Source organism: Sinocyclocheilus anshuiensis, unplaced genomic scaffold, assembly GCF_001515605.1.
Source record: "Sinocyclocheilus anshuiensis isolate Anshui unplaced genomic scaffold, SAMN03320099.WGS_v1.1 scaffold2041, whole genome shotgun sequence".
NCBI lineage: Eukaryota > Metazoa > Chordata > Actinopteri > Cypriniformes > Cyprinidae > Sinocyclocheilus > Sinocyclocheilus anshuiensis.
Genome location: NW_015541069.1, coordinates 65,225 through 71,638, shown reverse-complemented (window position 1 = coordinate 71,638; position 6,414 = coordinate 65,225). Strand labels below are relative to the sequence as shown.

The following is a 6,414-nucleotide window of genomic DNA, read 5'->3' as shown; positions in this document are numbered from 1 at the left end:
AGACAAACCGGTTTAGGCTATTATAGAATCGTGCCATTTATGCTTTCACATTAACCTGTTGGTTACATTTAGATGTGTATCTTGGTTTCCTTTTTATATGACACATTGCAGGTTAATGTAGCCCTGCTTGTGTCTTTGTGAAAAATCCGTTTATGACAAACTGATAAATCCATGTCATTCTTATACATTCATTATCATCGTTTACATGCCAAACTGTCGATATACTTGTTTTCCCTTCATTTAAAACAGTGAGCTTGTCTCCATCTATCACACGTAGATAGATACAGAGCAGGCGTGTTCGAGTGCAATGGAGAAATTCAACGAGACCCCCGTTACCAAGGAAACAAGCATCTCCGGCTTCAGTTGCAAGTGTTGTTTTTCCAGACACAGTAACTTGAACACTGCGTTTTATAAGACAAATCGAGCATATGAAGACTTCTTATAAAAAAAGTCTGTAAGAAAAATGACATCAAACAGAGAAATTATATATGTATTCTAGTGTGGAGGAAAAGAAATGCCTCATTTTGATGTTGCATTTAGATTACATCATTACTGGTGCCTGGGAGGACATCACTCATTATCAGGGATAAAAAAAACTACAACTTAAGTCAGACGTGGATGGAATTTCGATTTTAAAAATCTTGTTTGGGTACAGCAAGTGCAAGCCTTGTACCTGTAGGTTATTATTTATCAAGTTTGCTGTTGGCAGTTGCATTGATGTTGTCTTAAACCCAATCATTTCCTTGAGATATGACTCAGTACACTGTAAAATATTATTTTTTTGAAGTACTGTAGTAAATAAAACAAAAATTATTGGAGCATGTTTTGCAAGAAAATACTCAAATACTATTATTCAATGTTACTTGCTGTTTCTTTGTAATTATTTGTCAAATTTAATAGCAATTGCTGGGTTAAAATTGTTCAAAATGGAAAATCCTATGCCAATTTTTTTCAGTGTAAACAGTGACTAAAATAGTTCACAATCCAATGAATAGGATTTACAATGAGTCATTGATTGTATGCTCTAAAAGTATATATATGCCAGCTTCGTCACATGCACATATAGCATGCATACTGCGCTTTGCATATTAGTCTCGCACCCACAAACACATGCAGAGGGGGATTAAAACATGACATCACTTGAGTGAACAACAGCAGGACAGGAGAAATACACAGATCAAATAACCATCACCCTCTTTTCAGGACAAGCCTACTCTTTTTTTATTATCTGTTACCTTAGACTAGTTTCACCGCACAATGAAGTTATGTGATCTGTGGACTCTATTAAAATAACGGGAATCATTAGACAGCAATACACAGAGCACTGAAGTGTGGATCTCTGCGAGACAAGGGAATGTGGATGAGAGGAGATGGCAGCCGAACTGCTACTGAGATTTTTCAGGCTCTCAATAAATGATACCAGTAGAGTTAGTCTCAAACTGGCTCTCAGCTCCCAACGTGTCAGTTTGGATCATGCAGTGGTGGTGCACTATATAATACACGCTGCACTGCTTGTTTAGCGTGATTTCACTTGGGTGGAACCCTGATATGTATCTTCTACACAAATTCGAATGCAAGCTATACAATGCATGTACACCCATGAATTGGAAATATAAGCAAATCACTCTGCAGCTTTCCTACATGATTTAATATTTGAGCATATTTAGATTTTTTAAATTGCAAATTCCTTTTGGGTTGAAGTGAGACTCCTGGAAATGTAATGTTGTTGAAACCAGTAATGTTCCAGCCATACTGGCTGTATGCTTGATCAACTTTTTTGAAACACGTGGTTCTTTGCATGCATAATTGAAATCATTCTATACCACATGTAAAAAAGACCTATCCAAAATGTCTGTTTAATTATTCTGAACGGTGCCTAATGAAGAGGCTTTTGCACATAATTATCCAGTACAACAAAAACAGACACAGCCTTGTAATGGTGCTATTAGCGTAGAGGGAAATAGGATTCAGCTGAATGTTTTTATCTCTTCTGACACACACATTTTGATAAATCTAAAGGAGGTTATTTGGAATTAAACCGTGAAGTGTATGCGTCGTGCGGGGTGTGAAACACATAGCATCTGCATGCAACATTTAAAACCTTGTGGTTTTCTCTTCCACTCAGAATTTAGCAGAGCTTTAGGGCAGAGCCATTTGCAACACAAAGGATAATGGTTTGGTTTAAGCTATATTTTAATCCAGAGAAGGCTTGCAGGAAATTTGCAGAAGCAAGATTATTGAGAAGCTGGGATAAAGAAAATCTGCTCTCCTAATCAAGATCCAAAATATTATTTACTATATTCATACAATATTTTCACCTACATGCTAATGTTTGATTTATGCTAGATGCATTAAAATCATTGTGGTGTTGTGTACTGGAAGAGTAGGAGGCGTGCAAAACCGTGTGGCAGGAAAATAGCTCCACCTAATGGTGTAATAGTAGACCTTCAGGCCTTTCTTGAGAATGCAAGGCAACCATCTGAGAAATTTGTAATGCTATCTGAAGTCTCAGGAATGCATATTTAGTTCATAGTTGAGTTTTCAGCTTTATGAAAGTAACATAATATTTTATCTATAAATGTTTAATTTTTAAAATTTGATTGAATTAATTTAATTTTCAATTGTCATCTTTTGTAACAATTACAACAAAACAAAACAAGTCATGCTGAATAGGAGTTTTTTTTTCCTTGATAAAGCATTATTTAATCAAGATCACTTATGGTATGCACATTAAAGTACACAAAATTACATAAAAAATTGTAATATTGTGAAATACTATTACAACTTCAAATTGTTTTATATTTTAATTTATTTTAATATGTGATTTATTCCAGTGATGGCAGTCTTCCATTACTCCAGTCTTCGTGTCACATGATCCTTCATTCATGCTGATTTGGTGCTCAGGTAACAGTCTTTTTATAGCAGTTTTGAAAACAGCTGTGCGGCTTAATATTTTTGTGAAAACCATGATACATTTTGTCAGGTTTCTTTGATAAAAAGAAAGTTCAAAAGAACAGCATTTATTTGAAGTAGAAATATTATAAATCACTTTGAGAACCTCTTTTAAAGGCACTAAAATAAAGTTTATTTTTATTATTTATTTATTTATTATTATTATATTATAAATGTCTTTACTATCACTTTTGTTGAATTCATCTTTGCTAATTCAATTTAATGTAATTTAATTTTTAATAATCTTTTTTAACAAGAACAACAAAAGAGAACAATACTTATACTCATATTACTGAGGATTTTTTCTTGATAAAGTACATTAAATTAAGTTAAGAGTTTAAAACAAGATCATTTATGGTATGCACACTAAATTTTCAAGTGCTGATGCTATGAAGGTAATTGCTGTAAGGGTTCAATCATACTTGTCTGAAGTGGTGAGGGGCTTGCCAGACCACTACTACATTGTGCCAGGGGATCTAGAAGTGTGAGTGGGCATGCTGAATAAGTGGGATCAAAAACAAAGAGCAGCAGAGATGGATTAAATTTAGCTCACTGTAGAGATAACTGCTGGCTTCACAGCACTCACATCATTTTCATACCATGTCAGTATATCAGGCATATCAGCATGAAGCTGGAGTGTTATCTGGGTTTGCACCTGGACAGTCTCAATGTCCACTTTTTTTCTGATTGGTCTTCTGCTCAGGATCAGGTCCCCAGTGCTCATTGTAAATGTTGTAAGGGTCTTATCTGGTTGCTGTCCTTTCTGGGAAGTTTTGCTAATAGCTCTCTGATATTCTCCCTTGAACAATTAATAAATCAGATATACATTAGCAACCTCACAACATTAACTAATACCTCTTAACAGGCTATAATTAAACAGCATTAACTGAAGAACTCAGTGAAATACAGACTGGTTTGTTTGTACTTAGTTAATGAAAGAGATATTTTGAAAACGTAATTTAGTATATTTAGTACATTTAATTTACTAAAGCAGTTATAGATGTGTTCCTTTCTCTGTTATATCCTTAGTTGGTCACATCAGTAACTTTAATTAATTTGGCACTTGAATATTTTGCACTTTTTGCTTTGGTATTTATAATGATTATTATATAATAATGTTATATAATAATAATAATTTACAACAACAATAACAATAGTAATAAATAATAATTTTAAATTATTGTTGTTGTTAGTAATAATGATGATACCAATTCAACATTATTATTATTACTAGTATTATTGTTATTATTGTTGTTTTTTTGTTTTATTTAATACAGTGTGTGTGTGTGTGTGTGTGCGCTTGCGAAAATACAGTTTGTACAGTATAAAAACCATTATGCCTATGGATATGACATTTACCATCTAACTGTTTCTGTTTTATCTCTGTTTATTCAATCAGCAGAGACTCCTGCTTGTGTTTGATTGTCCCTCTGTGTATTTGTGTGTGTGTGTGTGTGTGTGTGTGTGTGCGCACGCACGCGTGTGTGTAATTGATGTGTGTACATGTTTTCTATATTGGTGTTGACTTAAACCTGAATACACACCAACTCATGGGGACTTGTGTACAGAAGCTTATAAATCATACAGAATGAGTTTTTTTTTTTGTTTTTTTTTTCAGATTGTAAAAATGCACAAAGTTTTCTGTGAGGGGTAATTCTTTTAGGGATGTTGACATTTGTAGAAATAGTGTAAAAAATAAAGTAAATTAAGTGTTGTTTCATAGTGAACCAGACTGTGTGTGTGTGTGTGTGTGTGTGTGTGTGCTCGCGCAGGTTTATATGGTTTATGAGCACACAAATGTGCATAACGTGAACGTGGTTTGTGATGAGGATACTTCCTTTATTATTCCATTATCATCAGGGTGTACATTTTTGCCATGTGCACTGTCAGTGTATGTTGAAATAAGTTGTAGAATTATATTTTTAGTTATAGGCATATACATTTTAAACAGTGTGTTTGCTACTTGTAAATAAACCTGTTTGTCCGTTAAAGCTCCGCGCATGCGCTGAGCTTCTGTCTCGCTGAAGCCGCTGCATGCTTAGCTAGCTCTCATTGCACAGCACAGCCAATAGTGCAGCACTTCAGACCTTTCTGTCACTCATGCCGTAATCTTGTGACAGCGAGACAGAAGAGTCGGTCAGTATGCTTTCTATAATTAAACATCAACCCATAACCCCTCAGCTCCGGATTGCACTTTCGCTGGGATCGTTACGTATATGAAATTTTTCATCTGCGCAAACAGCTCAGCAGGGTGAAAGGACGTGAGGTGTTCAAGATGGCGACTGTTTGAAGTTCGCAGTCTCTGTACGGTAATACATTGTTTTTGAGGCGCCTGGTGCGTGTTTAATATGCCACATTTGTCATAGAGTAAGTCAGGTTTTAGTAAAAACAGATGGCAAAGGGTGTCATTGACATGAGGCAGAGTTAAAGCTCTCTTGTCAGCAGTGATGAATGCGCTGCTGTCACGTAATACATGGCGTTTACAAGAACTGCTTTGCTTTATTGATTGAATTTAACACTTACTATTAGACTGAGGAAAACAGTTAAAGGTCTTTAGATTAATATTAGGTTCAAGTATTCGTGAAGTCAAGGGTCCAGCTGCTTTTAATTTGCCTTCAGTCTTTATGAACGCTCGCAGTTCAACTTTCTTCGCTAGAGAGTCTGAATCCAGCATGACAGTCTAACGTTACATTTGATTTTCATAATGTCTGCGTCTTAATACCTACTGGGCTGACTACCTAGACACCATATTTTAGGCATCATAGACGAGTGCCTTGCTGAGATTACACCCTTGCAAAAGTGTACTGTTTTGGTATATAGTGATGGTATCAGATGGTTATACCATGGTGCTGAATGAATACCATGTTCATGTACCGTGGTATTTATGTAGTGCTTAAAAGAATACCATGGTATATGCCCAGACAGAAACCTTGGTATTGCCATGGCAAATAAAAAATTAAAATGAAAAATCATACTGAACCCCATAAATATATGAGTGTGATTGTGTGCATGCATGTACAAAAAAAAACATGGTATAATTGTGGTAAATGTGCTAAAAAGGTCATGACAATAGCATAGTAAATGTCAGAAAACATGGTATTGGCATGGTACATCCATGGTCCAAATCCATGGTACCAGTCAAAAAACATGAAATTGCTATAGCATGGGTAAAAAAAATGAAATTGATGTTACTCTTGTCCTAAAACATGGTATTTCCACATTACATATAAAACCGAGGTATGAATATTTGTACACTTTGGTACTTTTTGTTGGTGCAGTATTTTAGTTGTAGTTCCAAGCTTTCAGCAGCAGACTCTTAAGCACACCTGTCCAAAATGCTGTCTATGTAGGCACTAGGCACCTTGCTAGATTTAAAGCCACAGCCAATGTTTTTCAGTAGCAAGTTGGCTTCAGTCACATTATTGTTCTGGGGGGGGGGGGGGGGTTTTAAACGTGTTGGTG

General features: G+C 35.4%; 1 protein-coding gene across 7 annotated transcripts in view; it reads left to right on the top strand.

Annotated features, from left to right (window-relative positions):
* Positions 1–4,984: 4,984 nt before the first annotated feature.
* Positions 4,985–6,414, top strand: part of LOC107690665 (hamartin-like) — a 16,608-nt gene continuing 15,178 nt past the window's right edge. For 3 of the 7 annotated variants that reach the window (XM_016489051.1, XM_016489053.1, XM_016489047.1), the window contains exon 1: positions 4,985–5,261. The gene's annotated coding sequence lies outside the window, so the exon portion shown is untranslated. The remainder of the gene's footprint in view (positions 5,262–6,414) is intronic. The other 4 variants (XM_016489052.1, XM_016489049.1, XM_016489050.1 and 1 more) reach the window with 3 other exon arrangements.